The following is a 20,640-nucleotide window of genomic DNA, read 5'->3' as shown; positions in this document are numbered from 1 at the left end:
GATCTTTCAAAACTGTCTATTTAAGATGTAATTCCCTCCTTCTATTGGGTCACTCCCATTGTGTTGATTGTGCTGAGTCATTGTGTCTCTTCTTTAAAAGCCCATATCCACAGATTAGTAAGGGATTACCTTAACCAGGACTACTGGCCCTGAAAAGTGCCTGATATTTCCTAACTGGGAAATGATCCGGTGATGGCAGTTCTACCATGTGTCTCAGATTCAGAGATCCAGGAGGAAACTACATGGCAAGAAGTGGCCCCAGTTCCATTATCTTTTTTCTCCAGGAAAGCATTGATTTGGTTTTAAGTGTTTTGTTAATATTCCTTGGCTCAACTACAACACCTAGTAGCCTGGCTCATGCATCTGAGGAGCAATGGCTATAATTAGAAAGTGGATGAGGTGAAAGGGCAGAAGGTTGTTGTCAGAGTAGACCTACAGAGTCCTAGCACTCACATGTGGTATAAGATATGGTTGTGCTGGTGTGTAAGTGAATTGGGTTGGAGAAGGTCGCTGGAATTAAGGAGGTGAAATCAGGTTGATACAGAGGTTGTCAACATGATTATTGAAGCCCTAAGAGATGATGGTAGTAATAAGGTTAAGAGGAAGGCCATGAGCCAAATAACCACAGTAACTTTAAAAAAATGGGCGATGACCTGGAGTTTAGTAAATAACAGCCATAAAGATGTGGTGGCAGTGTTACAAGCAGACAGTATGAATTCCAGGTAGCAGAGGATGAATGTAAACACATTGCACAGTCCTCCAAAAATAATGTCAAGAATGGTAATATGTACAACAACCTGAGTCTGGCAAGGGAAACTGAGGACAACAAAAGATTTTGGGCTGTTTTTAACTATATTGGAAGAAAAAAGGAGGATCAAAGAAGGAATGGAACCTTTGCTTGAGATGAATGGAATGGTGAAGACTGACTACAGAGAGAAAACTGCTCGAGTCTCATTTTCCATTTTCTCTGCAAAGAAAAATGACCTTTACATCATACATGACAGAACAAAAATGACTAACAGGGAGTTGATACCCAAGATACATTAGGAGAGAGCAAGAGAGCACCTACCTGCCCTTGATGAATTCAAGCCATCTGGCTCAGATGAACTCCGTCTTTGTGCTCTGAAAGAATCGGCAGATCCCATTCCTGAGCCACTGTCCAATATATCTGAAAGATCAAGGCAAAGGGGAGAGGTGCGACGGAATTGAGGAAAGACAAATGTCAGATTTTTAAGAAAAGAAGAGAACACTCTTCGAAGTATAGATAGGCCAGGGAGCTTGACTTTGTTTCCTAGGAAAATTCTAGGATAGATCATTAGAGAAATGACTAGTGAATATTTAGAAAGGAAAGCGATAATTACGAAGAGCCAGCATGGCTTCATCAAAAAACAGGTCATGCCAGGCTAAACTCTTTTCCTTTTGTTTTGTTGATAGGACTAGAGAACACTATGATATTGTTTGCCTAAATTTTAGCAAAGATTTTAGTTAAACAGTTTCATATTATTCTGGTGGGGAAAATGGAAAGATATGAAATAGAAAATAATACAAAGAGATAGATTCCTAACTGGCTCAAAGGGTGGTAATTAATGGCTCAAGATCAGTGTGGCAAGAAGTATCTAGTAGAGTGCCCCAGAGTTCTGCACATGGCCCTATGCTGGAAGAACAATTTTATCAGTGACTTAAAGGCATAGGTCATGCGCTTATCAAATTTGCAGATGATACAAAGTCCAGAGAGCTAGCTAACACAGTGAATGACAGAATGTGAATTCAAAAGAATCTTAATAAGCTAGAGCATCAGTAGTAGAGCAGTGGTCTAACCATGGGAAAGGCAAATAAGGAGTATGCCCACCCCTCCTCTTGAAGACTGAGTCTGGGGAAGTGGAAGAAGGTAAGAGCACACCTTTTTTCCCTTAAGAATACATTCAGTGGGGGGCAGCTAGATGACACAGTGGATAGAGCACTGGCTCTGGAGTCAGGAGGACTTGAGTTCAAATCCAGCCTCAGACACTTACTAGCTAGCTATGTGACCCTGGGCAAGTCACTTGACCCTCATTGCCTCCAAAATTAAAAAAAAAAAAAGAATACATTCAGTGAAAAAAATAAATAAAAAATAAAAAAGAATACATTCAGTGCATCTGTGATTATATGAATGGGGTTACTCTTCTAATAATACAGATGGCAACCTGCCCATGCCTTCTATTCCTTTACAACTCTTGTCTAGCTCCTATAAATTCTCCAAAAGAGGCCCACTCGACGTTCATTTCCATATACACAAAAGAACAGGGAAAAAATGATTATACAGGACACCATGAATCTTTGTTACATATAGCCTTGCATTTCTAAAATAATATAATACATCACCATAGTAGTTTCAAAGCCATCTTGCTTTTTAGTGCTTTTTCAGTCTCTGGAACCTCCTTCTATTCTTTTTGCAATTTTTAATGCTAAAAGCATCCTCTTTTATTTCTTCTTTTGTTTTTGTCTCCCTGTCATTAGTCTTCAACTCTCCCAAATGCCCACATATTTAAAAAAAAATTTTGCAACAAATAGGCATTGTCAAGTGAAATCCATATATTGGACAAGTCTGAAAATGAATCCTAATCTGCCCCTCAAGTCCTCCACCATTTTCATTTGGTGGGTAACATACTTTTTCACAGGTTCTCTAGAGTGGTGGTTGGTCACTACATTGGTCAGAGTCTGTAAGTCTTTAAAGCTGTTTTTCTTCACAATATTATAGTCACTGTACAAATTGCTTCCCTGGTTCTGCTCATTTCACTGCATCAGTTCATATAAGTCTTCCCAAGGTTTTCTGAAACAGTCCCTTTCATCATCTGTTACTCTGAAATAAGATACCATACATTCATATGCCATAATTTGTTCAGCCATTCTCCAGTTGATTAGCATCAATTTAGTTTCCAGGTCTGTGCTATAACAGAAAGTGCTGCTATAAATATTTTGTACATATCAATTCTTTCCCTCTTTCTTTGATTTCTTTGAGAAATGTACCTACTCATGGTATTATTGAGTCAAAGGATAGGTACAAATTTAGTGACCTTGAGACTATATAGTTCCACATTTTTTTCTAGGTTTGAGCTTCATCAGATGATCCACAGTTGACCCAATTCACAGCTGTATTAGCAGTGCATTAGTGTACCTGTCTTCCTACAGCATCTCCAACAACTGTCATTTCCTTTTTTTGGTAATCTTTCCCAACCTAGTGGATATGACATGAAAATATATATGTATGTATGTATGTATGTATGTATGTATGTATGTATACAGAGAGAGAGAGAGAGAGAGAGAGAGAGAGAGAGAGAGAGAGAGAGAGCTATTGATAGCTTAGGTTTCTTTCTATAAACTGCTTGTTCATATAATTTGATCATCTATCTATTGGGGGAATGAATCTTGTTCTTATATATTTGAAGTATTTCCTTATGTATCTTGGATGTCAGACTTTTATCAAAGAAACTTTTTGCAAAGGTATTTTCCCAGTTAACTTTTCCTTCCAATTTTAACTACATCAATTTTGTTTGTGCCAAAGTTTTTCAATTTTATGTAATGAAAATTACCTGTCTTATCTTCTATAATCCTCTCTATCCCTTTTTTGGTTACAAACTCTTTCCCTGTCCATGATTTTGAGAGGTATCTTCTTTCTTACTCCTCTAATTTGCTTGTGATAAGACTCTTCCTATCTAGGTCATGCATTCATTTGGAGCTTATTGATAAATGGTTTGAGATGTTGGTCTAAACCTAATTTCTTCCAGACTGCTTTCTAGTTTCCCCAATGATTTCATATATCTCTTAAATATCTACAAAGCATTTATTAACTCCTTATTAAATGTGAGGAACTGCGCATATCATTAATGCCAAACTTTCGTGTATAACAGATCCAAATCCAGAATTATGTCACTTAGATTTGATGTGTCAGGGAATTTATGGCTTAAGCCCCAATCCAGTGCTGATTATACCAACAGATTGCACAGGAACTGTAAATCAAATAGCAAAACATTTCATTGTGAATATGTTATCAAAGAAAATGAGAGAGTTTTAAAAAATTCAGCAGTATAATTTTGAGAAAACCTCTTCTGCTTGAGTTCCCATGGCTCTGTATCCCAGCAAACCACTGGGACTCACTACAGGTATTGGTTTTATTTCCCACAGCTCCTTGTCATGATCCCATGACTCCCTTGCTCCGCTGCTGCCATAGACTGAAGCTCCACCTTCCACCAATGCTGTCCAGTGTTCTTTCATCATGCTACTGCTGCTTGTCAGAATTCTTAGCTTTCATCCACTGAAGCTTTGTCCTGCTGCTACTATCTTAGGGCTTTTTAGCTGTGGTCTGCTGTAGCTCCAGCCTGTTACTACTTCCTGCTACCATTTGCCTCACTGACAAATCAGAGAATTGTCATTTCTCTCTTCAAATGAGGCCACCTAAGTCACATGCCTCAGGACTAGTCAACATATTGTCAGCTCTGCCTTAAAGCTACTTCACAGCTCCAGCTAGATGAAACATGAGTTTTCTAGGGACATCTTTCCTTCACCACCAGCACAAATCTGGGAGATTATATTCATAAGATTGACATTGCCCTACTTCATAATTTTTTCCGTCACTCACTTTGCTATTCTCTTCCAATTATTTTGCTATTCAGTTTACAATTCTTCTTCAAATTGTTTGTGCTTCTTGCTTGTATGCCAAAGTGCCATTCAAGCAGCTGTGAGACTCTTCCCTTCCCCCTCACTCCTCTCAATGGGAAATTCCTTGTCCTTCCTTCTTATACTTTTTCCTCACTTCAGGAAGTAGACAGTGTGCCTCTCACAGTATCTTCCAGTATCTTCCACTGTGTCTCAGGCTAGGAATAAATGCACATGGTCTCCATTGCACCTTGGCTATGCCAAGTGGCTCAAAGTTTTGATAAATCTTGAAAAGCACTAGAAATATTAGAGAGGACAGGCATAAGCCAGCGTCCTCTGCTAGTATTCTTGCTGCCATGGCAAAACTCTCCTCCCTCGTACACCATCACTGGTAGCATTCCCTACCCTAATTACCCCCACTTATGTCTCTCCATTGCCCTTTGAATGAATCACATTCTTGATCCTTCAAAGATGATAGGTATTCCATGATTCATAGTCATAGAACATCTCTGGAAAAATATGCATTAAAAAGATGGACCTTTATTTCAGGGAGAAACTCAGGTTCATCAAAACCATCATGTCATCTACCAAGCTTAATCAAGCTCACTCTTTTTCTCCTATTCAATTCTGGGTCCAGTTCACTGTCCACCTCCAGTTTCTAATACTTCTGTACTACTAGATCAGCTCTGGGAGCTGTCCACCCATCCTTATTTCATTATTCTGCTAAGGGGTCCATAGGTTTCACCAGACTCACAAAGGGGTCCATTAAACAAAAAAGGGTTATCATGTTTTAAGACTGACCCCAAAATGTAATCTCGTTCTTAAAACAAAAATTCATAGAACATGCCATTGTAAAATAGAACAGGTTCTAGCCTCACACACACACACATACACACACACACACACACACACCACACACACACACACACACACACATTTTTTTTTTAGCTGTCAGCCAGTGAGAACAGTGGTGTTCGATAGGCTCTCCTCTGGGTCTAAGGCCATATGAATGTTGGCAGATCAGCTCAACCTTCTTCAATTAAGTCCACCTAATCTCTTGACAAAAAGCCAATTAGCCTGAATTTGAGGCCCCAAATCTTTGGGGGAAGAAAATGTCAGGTCACACTGAGCCTGCCAAGCAGCATTCACATTTATCAAAGCTCTTACAGAACTATAGGCAGGCCACAGTCACTTTCAAGTAATCAGCTCACTTATTATCACCCTCCTGTTCCAGCCCCAGCTATGATTCTAATAGGAAGGGACTAGGGCCTTTAATTCCGGGAAGTGGGTTCTTTGCATTGCAGTCCTTTGGCCCTGCTGAGCCGTGTCATGGGCACTAGCAGGGCTGAAGCTTTAATTGAAAACAAACATACACATAAGAGAACCGATCAGCTCTTCCCTACCTCCTCCCACCAACCCACCCCCAACATGCACATGGACTTTCAGATACAAAAATGGTCCGACCTGGAGAATTCTGTGGCTCAGAGAGGTCACTGTTCAAACTGAGTGAGAATTAAATATAAAAACATTAAAGGATCATCATAAACCTGATTGAATGGATACCAGGAAGGAGGTTTCTAGTCCCAGCTGTCCCTCTGGCCTGAGTTGGCTGTGCACAGAGGCCCCTCAGAGGGGTCAGGCTCCAGGCCATACACTTCACCAATTTGGAATTAGGCAAAACCCAGGAAGTCCAGGAGAGGTTTTTATTCTTTCCTGGTATTTACAATTGGATAAATGAAGAGGGCAGAGATCATTCTGAGCCCTAGAGCTTGAGAGTGGCTGGATGAAATCTGATTTTCTGCTTTCTGAAAGCAGCATCAAATTATCTTGTCTGGCTACAAATTAAATACTCTGAGATATATATAGATATAGATAAGGATATATCTATAGATAGATATATATCTATATCTATATCTATATCTATATCTATATCTATATCTATATATATACATATATACATATATACATATATACATATATATATATACATATATACATATAACATATATATATAACAGAGACACTTCCCCCCCGGCTGGGGAGCGGTCCATTCCTTCTCAAAAACCCAGTCACATATGCTGTCATTCATTTGTTTCACAAACATTTATTATGTACTATGCTATAAGCTGAAGGCATCAAAATAATTAATAATAATAGCCTTTCTAAAGCACTATAAGGTTTGCAAAGCACTTTACAAATATTATTTTATTTTATCCACACAACAACCTTGGGAGGTCTCCATTTTACAGATGTAGAAACTGAGAGAGAGGCTAAGTGATTTGCCAAGCATCACACAGCTAGTAAGTGTCTGCAGCTGGATTTGAATTCATATCTAACTCCAAGTCCCACACTCTATCCACTGTTCTTAAGGAATTTGCATTCTACTGGAGAAAGTAATGTGTACAAGACAAATAAATACAAGATGGAGGTATGGAGATTACATCTGTGTTTTATTGGTATAGATAACTTCCCAGTGAGGAAATTCCATCTGCAAAGGTAGATTGTCACCATCTCTAAAACTTATAGTCTTAGAGAACATGATGCTTAAAGGGCAAATGACTTACCCAGGGTCACACAGCTGCTATGTGTCAGAGGCAGGGCTTGAAGCCAGGTCTTCCTGTTTCCAAAGTCGGCCCACTATTAGTATATCACACTGCCTCTCTCAAATACAAAATATATTAAAAGTAATTTCAAGAGAGAAGTGATAAAAATGTTGTTGTTAATTAATCCTATATTTCCAACCCAATTGTAAGTTTCTTGAGGGGCAAGATCATATTATTCACATTATCAAGCATATTGCTAGATACACAGTGAGCCCATAAGTCAATGCTTTTTTCACTTGACCTGACTTGATGGTACCAACTATAATGCAGCTTAGTGTGGCTAACAGCCAAAAGAATGATCCAGTCAGTAAGTGGTCCTATAAAAATTACCAAGAATCTTAGAGGCCCCAACCCCTTAATTTCATAGATGCAAAAACTGAGGGAATGGACTTCACCAATGTAATACACCTGGTAAATAGCTGAAGTAGAATTCCAACCTAGGTTCTCTGGGTCCAAACCTAGCACACTTCCCATTACCCCGTGCTAAGTGTGGCATGCTAAAGGAGAGATGTATGGGTTGAGAAGGATCTGTGAAGACCTCAGAAAAGCATTTGATCTGGAATTTGAAAGAAAAAAAGAAATATGTACTACCTAGTCTGTTTGCATGGTGCCTGCAAAATCCTGATTTAAAGTGACTAGAAGAATCACACAGTAGCTCAACATTGTTCTAAATAGATTTTCTGTTTTTTAAAAAACCATGGGGGAGGGGAGTTGAAACGAGTAGGGCTCTGACCTCCGAACTACAAAGCATAAAGACTATTATAATTCTTTCTTCCCATCCCTCCAAAACTTAATTCTGAGGAAGCCCAGATCAGTTTCCCTTTGCGTGTTAAAGATAAGAGCACAGAGATTGGCATGAATTGTACACTTTGTGCCCTGAAGTATCAGTACTTTGTTTCAAACTTACTGTAACCTTATAAAAAGAGAAATGTTTATCAGAAACAGCAAGATTCTTTGAGACTAAAGGAAATGCAAACTTCATTTATTCATCCATTGACTCAATAAGTCTTTGCTTGAGCCATCCATGTTAAAGTTTATGCAATTTTTAACGCACTCAGGAATTGATTTCCAAGATCTTTCAAAGAGAAAGATTCACCAAAATGGTATTAAACTGGGAACTCCTTGAAGGCAGGGACTGTCTTTTGCCTTTCTTTGTATCACCAGCACTCAGCACATAGTAGGTCCTTAATAAGTGCTTTTTGACTGATTGACTGGAACAAATCACAGAGAGTATTCTTACCAAAAGAAGATGCTGTAGATCATGGTGGCGCTACAGCACCAAACCGTGTGCCTAGTTTTCTTGCACTTCAACCCTGGCTCTTTCTTTTTGGCCATCTTACCTCCTTTTTTGATTATATATTTCTTCATCTCTTCAATAGTCTTGAGGTCACCTGCAACTTTAATTCTTCAGAGACTATGGTGTTCCAAAATTTATAATGAGTCACACAGCATCACTGGGCGAAAATTTGTGTTTTCAGAAAAAAAGTTGGGGATTTGTATGAATTTTTTCATCTCTATCTTTATAAGAGTGGTCTATTTAGGTGGTATCTGATGCAAAGATATCCTTAAAGAAAATACATAAACAATTTTCCAGAGCAAAGCACATCTTGACAGTAACAAGATTTACTGAGAGGTATGGAGAAGGTAAGGTCCCACTGTATCTATTGTTTATTGATCAACTACAAAAAACCATTTAACTCAACAGAAAAATATGATATTAAGGACTTCCTTTGATCCAAGTACTTGCCATTGTATTATATTCACAAATCTCATGTGTGAGCCCAGACATATACAATTACACAGGAAGCCAATTATACTGAAATATAGTTATTAAAATATTTTCCTATCAAAGTTCATGGACCTCATGAAATCTATCCATAGGCCCCTTAAGAATATGTGGACCACAGATAAGGAACCCTTGCTTTAAAGTATTAAAATATAAATATCTCAGTTCTCTCCCACCCAATGCATATGGGAGTATTGTTACCACAAACAGGAAAGTAAGGAAATTATGTTCTACAGGGCAAGTAGGCAACAGCTCTTGATGACAGCCCTAATGAAGGGACCAGCCTGTCTACAACTCTAAGGATGGCTTCAGGCAGCAAGTAAAAAGCAGGGATATCCCAGAATTATATGCTCTGTGTGTATGTGTATGTGTGTATATATATATATATATATATATATATATATATATATATATATATATATACATATGTATGTATGTATGTATATGTGTATGTGTATAATATGCTCTGTATCTAGTTGTAGAGCTGTTTGGTTGGTTGGTTTATTGGGGGAGGAGGGTAGGTAGGCCATGAGCCTGATGAAATCTCTTTCTGGCAAAGCAGAACCACTCTGAAGAATATAATTACTTGGATGCCTTTCCCTATGTGCATTTGTGTTCCTCTGTGTTGTGTGTGTGTCAATCAAAAAACATTTATTAAGCATCTGTTATGTGTTAGGCTCTGGATATACAAATACAAATGATATACAAATATATATATATACAAATGAAACAATCTCTCCTTACAAGAAGCTTATATTTTAATGGGGGAGATAATACACAGGTATATGTTTATGCAGCATAAATATAAGGTGAATAACTACAAAGTAATTCAATAAATAATTGAATGAAAGTAAGTAATAAATAAAAGATAGTTTGGGTGCTACCAGTTGCAGGGATCAGAAAATGTTTCGTGTAGAAAGGAAGACAAAAAATCTATGAGGCAGAAGTATGGAGGTAGTGCATTCCAAGAATGTGAGATAATCAGTTCAAAGGCACAAAGATGGGAGATGAAGTATCATCTGTGAAGAACAGAGAAAGCTATTTGGTTGGAATATGGAGTGAAGAATGGGTGATGACCAATGGCATTGGAAAGATAGATTAGGACCAGATTGCATAGGACTTTAAAAACTTAATACCCTAGAAGGAATAGGAAGCCACTGGAGTAGATTGAGTACCCTAAGGGATGGTCAGATGGTCAGATCGGCACTTGAAGAAAATGCCTTTGGCAGCAATGTGTAGTATGGACTGCGGTGGTGAGAGACTTGAGACAGGGAGTCCAATTAGGAGGCTATTACAATCATTTTGATGACTATGTGGGTTAAAGTAACATGTTAGAAGTGAGAGATGTCACAAAAGTGTAAATGGCAATGGATTGGACATGTGGAATGAGAGACAGTAAGGAGTCAAGGATAAGGTCCGGGTTAGGATTAGAGTCAGAAGAAGAGTAGAAGTGAGGATAATGCCCAGGTGACAAACATGGTAGATTGGAAGGATGGTGGTGATGCCTTTGACAGAAATAGAGAAGTTTGGAAGAGGGGGAGAGCTTAGGGGTAAAGATAATGAGTTCTGTTTCAAATATGCTTAGTTTGGGATGTCTATGGAGTATCCAAATGTCAAATAGGCAATAGATGATCAGGGATTAAGACCTGGGGGAGAGACTGGACCTGGACATATAGATAGAGATAGATATATCCACGTGCATTTATATAGATAGATGGATAGAGATACAGATATAGATATGGAAAGAGGTCACCTAGAGTCATTCTCTCAATCTTGCTCTCCATTATGTACATTCACATATGAAATAACAGCCCCATGCACATTGTCCTGATGAGCTTTATTCAAAGATATGGTACATCAGCTGGTCTAAAGATAAATTCAACAACATAGTTGTTTTAAGAAACCTAGCATGTGTTCATTCTGTCTTCTGAAGGGGCATGAGTCATTTGACCCTAAGCAATTTTCTCTATCAACATCATTGTTTCTGAATACCCACTTCCCCATTTTTGCTTTGGACTTTCCAGTGTTCAAATTTATTTTATTTTTAATTAATGGAATAAAACAAGCATTTCCATAACATTGTATAATTAAAAATATAATTGCACATGAAACTGCAAATCTATTATGTACAACTTGCTATTCTTTTTAAATATATATGATTTGGAAGAAACATAAGGTCCCAGAGTTAGAGGAGTTTGTGATTTAAATGGAAGACAAGGTTGACACAAATGAAAGGTTAGCTAACAACAATGCCGATACTGGCATATAACAAATTAGAAATCCTGGCTCACTAAGATCTAATATCCACAAACAGAGGACAGCAATCTGCTTCTACTTTCCTGTACTTTTCCATAGAGGGGAGTAATGTGTAATAAGGCTGGGGAGGTAGGATGGCACCAGGTTGTGAAGGACTTTAAAAGCCAAACAGAGGAGTTTTTATTTTGTTCTAGAGGTGATAGAAACTTGAGAGTTTATTAGGGTAAGAGTGACATGGTCCAACCTGTACTTTAGGAAAACCCTCTGGCAGCAGTGTGAGGGATAGACAGACCTGAGGAGAGCCCTGTGGTAGGGAAACCATCTAGGAAATTATTTGAATAGTGAAGGCAAGGGGTTCTGAACTAGACTGGTGACCATGTAAGTAGTGAGAAAGTGTCAGATGACTGAGATGTTGTAGGGGCAGAAATGATGAGATTTAACAATGAATTGGATGTGGTGGGGGTGAATGGAAGTGAGGAGGTAAGGATGACACTGAGGTCATAAACCTGAATGACTGAAAGAAAAGAGAGACAATGGGTCTTTTCTTCCCTTCCTTTTGAGATGAATGAAAAACCCTAGAGAGAGAGTTTCTGGGTAATTAATAATCAATTTATTAATTAGGCTAGCCAATAATCAATAAATTGATGGTCAGTGGTTTCTCTCAGTAACCAAAGACAAAACCATGGAGATCCTCAAATGCTTAAATACCTTTGGAAAAGGAGGTACCCCTGACAGGTGAAAGTCAACCCTGATTAGTGAACAATTAATGACATATTAATGAGGAGATGGGCTAAAAGTTTTCAGCTCCTTCTGCTAAGAACGTAACTTGATTGTGAGACTCAGCTGTCTCCAGCAATCTAGGCAAAGAAATCCGTTTCTACCCATACCTCTCTGATTGATTTTCTCCTTCATAAGCTGAGTTCCCCTAGACTGCAATGGAGGCGTATAAGGGCGTGGACTTAATGCTTTAGGACTGGAAAGCACTTAGATTAGTTTCCGAAAATCACTCTCAACAGAAATGAGTGCTCTATTTGGGTGGGGCCTGCCCAAGATCATGGAACATGTACACTGAGGATTAGGCCAAGCTCATCTATCAGCCTTGTCCTTCAGAGATTGGCTGATATAAGGGCTGGTCCCTGAATGAAGAAACAGAAAGGAGCAATCTTAATCCTAATTTAATAATTGGTTATTAATATAATAGGAAAATAATCACTTCTCCCACTCTTAACTCTTTGCCTGTTTTCACAAAAATATACATGTGTCTTTCTCTATTTGTCATTCTTTCCTTCCTTCATTCAAATTACATGTATCATCCATAATAATTATTCATACTTACCGGAGCACTGCTAATGTTGATTCATTCCTCTTAAATCAAGACCATCAGTTTCTTATGGCCATGAAAATTCCCAGGAGTCTCCTTCAAAAGTTCCATTTAACCTCTGACCTCCTCCAATTAAACCTGACTTTATGCAATTACACTGGAGGCAAATAACACATTTTCTCAGTTTCTTAATTTTTTTCATTACTAACATTGCAACAGTTTTGTTTGCTAGTATTTCTCATTACAAAGGTATCAGATTTCATTTTTGTAGTATTTGCCATGTTAAAACTTGTTTCTTGTTTATTAATCTATCCTTTCACTATTCACTCTCCTTCTCATCGAGCAATTTTTTTTTGAAAGAAAGAAAAAGAAAGCCATAAATACATAGCCGTATGTTCTGGCAAAACAAAATCTAATATTGGACATGTCAAAAGATGTATGTCTCTTTCTGAATGTTAAGCACCTCACCTCTCTGTCAAGAGGTAGATAGCATATTTCATCTTCATTTTTTAGACTTGTGGTTTATTACTCGTATTGATCAAAGTTCAAGTCTGAAAGTTGGTTTTCTCTATAATTTCATTATGAAGGCACATATTTCCATTGAACTATGAGTTAATTAGACTTCTATAGGTTAACATGAAATCTACTTCCCATGTGGAACATCATTTATATGTGAAAATGTGTTTCAAAGTCCAAACGTCCAAATTACCAAAAAAAAAAATTTAAAACACAGCTCACTTATAAGTCTTCCTTTATGTGATGAGTACCCAAAAAAAGGGCTGCAGAAAGAGAGTTACATAATCATGATCTTCAAATTTCTCAAGGATTATCCTTGAAGAATCAGGGCTATATTTCTTCCGTTTGGCTTCCAGGAACATATGTTAGTCCATAGGATCCCAACTGGGGCACTGAAACAATGGGGGTGGGGGGTGATAGTAGCCTCAAGTGCATTTGGGGATTGCTGAATAAAAATAAGGGGGCAGTGGAAGCATAAGGCAAGAGAAGAGAAGAGAATTTTGAAAAACCGTTCAAACGTGTTTCATCTGTTGTGTAACAGAGTTAAAGTCACAGTGATTACATTATTTTCCAAATAAACACACAAGCAAGTTATAACTGATCAGGGGTCAAGCCCGCTGACAGGTCTTAATAAGCAAGTGTTGGCAGGCAAGCATGTTGTACATTGTTGGGAAGTCCAGCATGCATTGGCAGGAATATGTATATGTAATGACTTATTTACAATATGATACTATACAGTTACATAACGCAATATCGCATCATGAAAATTTCAATGCAGGGAGAAAAGCCACAAATTTACAATAAATTATTAAATATTAATTTTAAAATTTAAATTAAATTTAAGATGCATCATTTTATATTTTATATTTATACTATTATTTTGTTATTATATTGTTTTATATTTTTTTAAATGATGCAATTTTTTTTAAAAGTTAAAGTATTAAAGAAAGTAGATTTCCAGGGGGGCGCTGATATTTTTATTTATTTTGGTGAGACAATTGGAGTTAGCTGACTTGCCCAGAGTCATATAGCTAGGGAGTATTATTGTCTGAGGTTGGATCTGAACTCGGGTCCTCCTAACTCTAGGGCCAGTGCTCTATCCACTGCGCCACCTAGCTGCCCCTATTGAGTATTTTTTTTTAAAGAGGGCAGTAGCCAAATAAGTTTAGGAACCTCTGCCTGAGACTAAGCTTAATGTAGGAAAGAATGTTCTAAAAATTTCAGTTGGCCAATCTTGGAATGGCCTGTCTTAGGAACGGGTGAGTTACTCATCACTAGAGGTATTTAAACAGAAGATGTTATGAAGGGGTTAACTGCATAAGCTGTGGATTAAAGAAGATAATTTTTTATGTTCTGTGGGAAGTATGTTAAATGTCGCAAGGAGAAAAAAATGTTATAAGAGTTAAAGGAATGAGATATTAGTGTGGGCTGGTGTGATCAGAAAAGTCTTCATGGAGTTGGGATTTGATGTGTGGCTTGTAGAAAGGGTTGTATTTTGATAAGAGGAAAGACATTCTAGGGGCTACCAGGGATATCTACCTCCTGACAGAGGGGTGCGGCACTTAACATGCAGAAAGAGACATACATTTTTTGGCACATCCAGTATTAGGTTTTGTTTTGCCAGAATATACTGCTATGTATTTATGGCTTTTTTTTTTTTGGTGAGGCAATTGGGGTTAAGTGACTTGCCCAAAGTCACATGGCTGGTGAGTGTTATGTGTCTGAGGTCAAATTTGAACTCAGGTCCTCCTGACTCCAGGGCTGGTGCTCTATGCACTGCACCACCTAGCTGCCCCATTTCTTTTTTCTTTCAAAAAAAATTTTTTTGCTTGATGAGGAAGAGGGTGAATAGTGGGAAGGATAGATTAATAAACATGAAAAAAATTTTAACATGTCAAATACTACAAAAAACTTTACAAGTTTGAATTTAGTCAAAGAGCTGCACTTGAGGACCTAGAGGGTCACATGTTCCCCAGACCACAGGTTACCCACTCCTATAATCTAGGCCAAAGGAATGCTGTGAGTAAAGACATTGAAGCAGCAATACTCTGGGTGTGTGCAGGGGCTGAACAACACCATGATAGCATTCTTGCCTGGTTGTCTTGAATTCTTTCTTATATTTATCATTGTACGTGTGTGTGTGTGTGTGTGTGTGTGTGTGTGTGTGTGTGTGAGAGAGAGAGAGAGAGAGAGAGAGACAGACAGACAGACAGACAGACAGAGACAGAGAGAAACAGAGACACAGAGAGAGAGAATGGGGGAGAGGTAGGGATTGCAGACAGACAGATGGAGGCAGATGGATACAGAGAGACAGAGGCAGAAAAGAGGGAGGGAGGAAGCTGCAGGGAGTTTAAACAAGCTGGGCTCCTCTCACAGTTTTGTCTACTTTCCTTTCAAAGATGAGCATCTAGAAGCTGCCATAGACTTTACTTGAAACTGTAGCTGGTTTATAATTTAAGTCTTAGTAATTAGAGGAAACCTGGAGCTCCTTGAAAAGATGTAATTACTGGAAAAAAAATGGCACGTTCATTTTATCTACACATTCAACCATCAATTAAATCATTAGCATCTCATCCCAATCTTTCTGTGAATCAGTGATTCTTGAAGTCACTAAAGCTTGTTTTCAGATGTTTTTAAGTGAAAAATTGCCCCATTTACATAACAAGTTAAGGCCCACATGTCTCGTTTTCTGAGAGAAACGAAACTCAAGGAGAATTCCATCTCTTTCATTTGCCCTGTTTGGAATCCCACCAGGTTAAAAGCTGGGGACCAGGGAGCAGGCACTCAAGAGATTACTGGACCTTCTTTTCTATAAGGTTTATAGTATTCAAAAGATAGATTAGAAAAAATAGAACATCCCCCAATGGATATCAAAGGCTCTTTCAGGCTAAATGAAGACAGGCCACCAGGTCAACCCATGAGAGCTTCCCTTAGGAACTCTAGTCTGTGCCATCTTTACAACATGTTTATAAGAACATAGAGTCATAGAGCTAGAGCTGGCTGGAACTTCAAAGAACATCTAGTTCAACACTTTTATTTTGTAGATGGGGCAACTACAGGCCAGGAAGTTGTGACTTGCCTAAGGTCACACAAATCAGCATCAGAGGGGCTTGGAGTTAAAGGTAAGGGTCACTGCCCCACAAAGAGGAATCAATGAAGAACTGCACATAAAGCTACTTAACTTAATTTTGTTTGTTTGTTTGTCTGTTTTTGCTTGTTAGAACAAGGTAAATGTATAGTGGCAGCCAGGTGGCACACTGGATAGAGCACTGGGCTTAGAATCACAAAGACTCATCTCCCTGAGTTCAAATCTGGCCTCAGCCACTTACTAGCTGTGTGACCCTGGGCAAGTCACTTAACCCTGTTTGCCTCAGTTTCCTCATCTCCAAAATGAGCTGGAGAAGGAAATGGCAAACCACTCCAGTATCTTTTCCAAAGAATACCCCAAATGGGGACACAAAAAGTTGGGCATGACTGAAAATCACTGAACAATAAATATATAATATCAGTCATTGCTTTATAATTTTAGGAAGTTATTTCCTTTCAAACACTTCAAAACACCCATTGTTTCATTAGTGTGAGCTCACTTGCCATCACAATCTTCGATTCCAACTCTTCTGTGCTTTGGAGGGCAAACTTCATGAGACAGAGCAGACCGAAAACAACAACAGAAGGGCCTGGTATTGAGTCTCTTCAACTAGCCAGGGCCTCAGATAAAGGACACACAGGCCATATCTTGGCCCCATATTTGAACCCTTTCTAGCTTTCTACCACTCTAGCCTTCAGCCTTCTCTCTGTAAGATTAGGGGGTTTGGATTAGTTGATTTCTGAGGTCTAAATCCTATGGGAATCAGAGAGAGAGAGATATTAATAGAAACAGAGGCAGACACACGAAAAGAGGCACATGTAGAGAACCAGCCCCACCCTCTGGTCCTTAGAATATTGAGGCTAATGGCTTAAAGCTTGTTTTTTGTTTTATTTTGAAGTATCAATAGGAATATCGCCTCTTTATGATAATCTGTACAAACTGGTGCCGTTGTTCAGTGGTTTCAATCATGTCGGACTCTTCATGACCCCTTTTGGGGTTTTCTTGGCAAAGATACTAGAATGGTTTGCCGTTTCCTTCTCCAGCTCATTTTACACATGAGGAAACTGAGGCAAACAGGATTAAGTGACTTGCCCAGGGTCACCCAGCTAGTAAGTGTCTGAGGCCAGATTTGAACTCAGGAAGATGAGGCTTGCTGACCCCAGGCGCGGCGCCACCCAGCTGCCCCTCAAACTGATGCAGACAAGACCCAAAGTAGAATGTAACTAGGGACCTACAGAGCTCAAGCTTAGACTCATAGTTTCCCCTACTTCCACGCTTCTTTTTCAGACATAAAAAGTCTCCACCTCCCTGAGCAAGAAGAGATTGGCACCAAGCCGATACCCGCCCTGCTTGTGAACTAGCTTCTCTGTTGTTAACATCAGATGTCTTCAAGCCCCTGTGATCATGAGTCAGTCTCCAAATTAAGTTGAAGTCCTCACTTTCAGCTTTAGTGATGTTACATCAGACCAAAGAAGCCCCAGGCTAGCCATGCCCCACATGGGTGGATCTCTAGGTGACTTCTTGAATAGCTTCTCCCAGAACTCGACATTTAGACTTTCCCTTTTGAACTCAGCAGAGCCCTCAGAGAATTAAAGCAGAACTGTCTCATTTGTCTGAAGAGATACAGGAGTCATCTTTTTCCCCACTTCTGTCATCATATCTGTTTCAGGTGGGTTTCTTAAGGAAGTTATTAAAAGTGAATATTAAAAGTTATTAAAGCAATGAAGTCCCTTCACTTTGCTTCCATAACTCCACCTCATTAGCCATCCTCTCCCATATTACTGTTTCTGGGACTCTCATTCACATTCTGAAGGAAAGAAATTGGAAATGCAAAGGGTCCCTGAGGAGTAGGAAAGGACTGGCAGAATACAAAAAAAAGGATCCTGGAAACCCAGAAGTGCTATTCAGGCAGGTGGCTGTACATGAAACATTTAAAAAGCTGAAATAACTTTGTCCAGGGGTGGGGAACCTGCAGCCTCAAAGCTATGTGTGGCCCTCTAGGTCCTCAAGTGGGGCCGTTTGACTGAATCCAAATGGATTGAGGACCTAGAGGGCCACATGCGGCCTCGAGGCCACAGGTTCCCCACCACTGATTGTCTATGTGTTGGGATTTTGCTTCTTATTACCACCTTTGTAACACTGTCAGATGAGGTCCTTCTTGTGACACCAGCAGAAATGTAACTAGGGCAGCTGGGACTTTAAACCAAAGGGTACTAACAGCACTTTTACACTACCTTAATGGGGTGGAAACCATTGAGCTTAGACACCAGGTTGGCAAGATGAATTTAAATAGGAAGCTAAAAGATGGCACCACTTCTTCTCCTAGATGCCAGCTGACCTCTCCCCCTCCTCCCCTACCATACACCTGAAACAAAATATATTCAGGAGTCTTTGTCTTTCGTCTCCAATTTAATTTGTTTTAAAAGGTTGGTTTGAGGGCACTTTCTATGTTGTCTCCCCAATCACATTTCACATAGCACACCCCAGGTACAAATAAAAAAAGTCTTATAGCTCTGAGCATCAGCTTTCCAAACCTGTGCTGAGATATAATCCCCATCCTGAATTCCTGAAGTTTATTCCAATTTTTTCTTATTATAGCTCACACTTATATAACACTTTATGCTTCACAAAGTATTTCACTCACAACACTTCTGAGGTAGCTCAAGTATTATGATCTTCATGTTACATTTGAAGAAACAGAGGTTCGGCAATGTTATGTAATTTTCCCACAGCCACACAGTTAGTAAGTGGTAATAGAACTGGGTCTGGAACCTAAGATTTCTGGTGCTGAGTCCAGTACTCTTTCCATCGTCATGCTGCTTCTCACCTTTGGCACAGTTTTGCCCCAGGGTTCAGCCTCTTATTGCCCTGGCTTTGTCCAATCTTTGCCACAATTTCCCCCCTAGATTTACCCTTGAGTTTTCTCTGGATTTTCCCCAGGTTTGCCATACAAAAAGCATTGAAGGAACTACAGACATTTATCCTTGAGACAAGACAACTTAAGACAGACAAAGTATCTGTCCTTGAAGGGCTTTTATGTGGAAGAGCCCCAGAGGGTAGAATCAGAAGCAGCGCTGAGTAGCAGGGAAAACTTCCTAACTATAAGAGCTATTTCAAAGTGTGGTGAGTTGCCACAGTGGAGAATGAATACAGATGTCTGCAAGGAGAGCTTGACAGTCACTTGTTGAGAACATTGTGGAAGGGACTCTTGTCTTGGGGTCCCTTCCAACTCTGAGAGCCTATTATTCTATAAAATTAATTCAGGAAAGAAATCCAGAAGGTGTGGGTAAGGAGCTTGACAGAACCCACAAATTAGCCCCGAACTGTCTCCTACCCATCACCAGCTGACATTACTGAGATCTGTCTGGGCTCACGGCACTCACTGCCTCTGAGAGAGTTTGAACAGAGCACATCAGTGCTGTCTGCAGTTCACTCATGTGGTTCATGCAACTCGATGACACATCTTCAAATAGCAGCGAGTAAAAAAGAAAAAAACCACCAGCCTCTTTCGGGATAATTTGCAACACTTTCAATTTGCTTCACACATCTCCATATAAAAAGATTCACACATATTGTTCCCAAGAAAACCGGTTTCCCACCTGCAATTAAGGAGCTTCCTGACAGATTGAGAGTGAGACTGGCATTGTGAAATGGGCAAATGAGCCTAATGCAGCACACCCAAGTGAGGGAAATCCCAAAGTTGTCACAGGATGGAAGACGACACTTTGTCTGAGATAGACCTTTCCTCTGTCATCAATACATAATAACCTCTCCATCTTGGAGGTTCATTCGAGTATGCTAGAGTTAGAAGATATAGATTTGTGTCCTGGTGCTGACATTTATCATCTCTGTGACCTGAGGCAAGACATTTAACCTGTCTGGGCCTCAGTTTCCCCATATGAAAAATAAAGGGGTTGCTCTAAGGTCTCTTCCAGCTAAAAATCTATGAGCCTATAAGCCATTAGAAAACTAAATACCCATGGACCAAACTATGATTGCCTAGAAGAATCCTATCAGGGGTGGGAAACCTGCAGCTTCAAGGCCACATGTGGCCCTCTAGGTCCTCAAGCATGGACCTTTAACTGAATCCAAATGTCACAGGACAAATCCCCTTCATAAATGGATTTGTTCTCTAAAACTTGGACTCAGTCAAAAGGCCACACCCAAGGAGCAAGAGGGACACATGTGGCCTCGAGGCCACAGGTTGCCCACCCCTGCTGCCCACGCCAGCCAATAAATTGGATCCAGAGCTAGCCTAATTGAGCCAAGATTCTTCTCAGAGAATCACAGAATTTCTAGTTGGACAGAATCTCAGTGGCCCTCTAGCCTAATCCATATCATCCCCCGAAACATATAAAAATGGTCATATATTATATATTCAAATATAGATGATGCCAACTCCAAATAGATATTTGGTTCTCATCTCTTAAGTCAACAT

At 39.4% G+C, this 20,640-nt stretch overlaps 1 protein-coding gene and 1 long non-coding RNA gene across 2 annotated transcripts in view; one reads left to right on the top strand and one right to left on the bottom strand.

The window, feature by feature from the left end:
• Window positions 1–20,640, bottom strand: part of LOC110220963 (uncharacterized) — a 99,102-nt gene that overhangs the window by 28,719 nt on the left and 49,743 nt on the right. The window contains exon 3 of the long non-coding RNA XR_002327993.2: window positions 1,070–1,168. This is a non-coding gene — a long non-coding RNA (uncharacterized LOC110220963). The remainder of the gene's footprint in view (window positions 1–1,069; window positions 1,169–20,640) is intronic.
• Window positions 1–20,640, top strand: part of SYT9 (synaptotagmin 9) — a 212,471-nt gene that overhangs the window by 169,801 nt on the left and 22,030 nt on the right. The gene's annotated exons all lie outside the window — the stretch shown is intronic.

Source organism: Phascolarctos cinereus, unplaced genomic scaffold (genome assembly GCF_003287225.1).
Source record: "Phascolarctos cinereus isolate Bilbo 61053 unplaced genomic scaffold, phaCin_HiC Scaffold_9;HRSCAF=440, whole genome shotgun sequence".
NCBI classification, from domain to species: Eukaryota; Metazoa; Chordata; class Mammalia; order Diprotodontia; family Phascolarctidae; genus Phascolarctos; species Phascolarctos cinereus.
The sequence above is the reverse complement of the archived record's forward strand: the minus strand, read 5'-3'. Positions and strand labels throughout refer to the sequence as shown.